This window comes from Arachis duranensis, chromosome 4 (assembly GCF_000817695.3).
Source record: "Arachis duranensis cultivar V14167 chromosome 4, aradu.V14167.gnm2.J7QH, whole genome shotgun sequence".
NCBI lineage: Eukaryota > Viridiplantae > Streptophyta > Magnoliopsida > Fabales > Fabaceae > Arachis > Arachis duranensis.
The window spans coordinates 28,808,176-28,809,185 of NC_029775.3; positions in this window are offsets into that span (position 1 = coordinate 28,808,176).

Consider the following 1,010-nt stretch of genomic DNA (forward strand, 5'->3'; position numbering starts at 1 on the left):
ATTTGTCACCTCTGTTATTCAGTTGGAGTTGACATAGAGGGAGACATCCCCATTGATGAGGACAAGCCCATCACTAAGAAGAGGATGGAGCAAACAAGAGACCCCTCTCATCATCAAATCCCTGAGATGCCTTAAGGGATGCACTTTCCTCCACAAAACTATTGGGAGCAACTGAACACCTTCCTAGGAGAATTGAGTTCCAACATGGGACAACTAAGGGTGGAGCACCAAAAACACTCCATCCTCCTCCATTAAATAAAAGAAGATCAAAGAATCATGAGAGAGAAGCAACAAAGGCAAGGAAGAGACATTGAGGAGCTCAAGCACTCCATAAGATCTTCAAGAGGAAGAACAAGCCGCCATCACTAAGGTGGACCCGTTCTTTAATCTCCTTGTCCTTCATTTTCCTGTTTTTCGAAAATTTATGCTTATGTTTATCTATGTTTGTGTCTTATGATCATTAGTGTCTTAGTGTCTATGCCTTAAAGTTATGAGCGTCTTAGTGTCCATGCCTTAAAGTTATGAATGTCCTATGAATCCATCACCTTTCTTAAATGAAAAATGTTCTTAATTGAAAAAGAGAAGAATTGCATGAATTTTGAATTTTATAACAGATTAATTATTTTGATGTGGTGGCAATATTTTTGCTCTCTGAATGTATGCTTAAACAGTGCATATGTCTTTTGAATTTGTGGTTCATGAATGTTGGCTCTTGAAAGAATGATAAAAAAGGAGACATGTTACTGAGGATCTGAAAAATCATAAAAATGATTCTTGAAGCAAGAAAAAGCAGTGAATACAAAAAAAAATTCGAAAAAAAAGAAAGAAAAAGAAAGAGAAAAAGAAAGAAAAAGAAAGAAATAAAAGTTGTGATCCAAGGCAAAAAGAGTGTGCTTAAGAACCCTGGATACCTCTAATTGGGGACTCTAGCAAAGCTGAGTCACAATCTGAAAAGGTTCACCCAATTATGTGTCTGTGGCATGTATGTATCCGGTGGTAATACTGGAAGA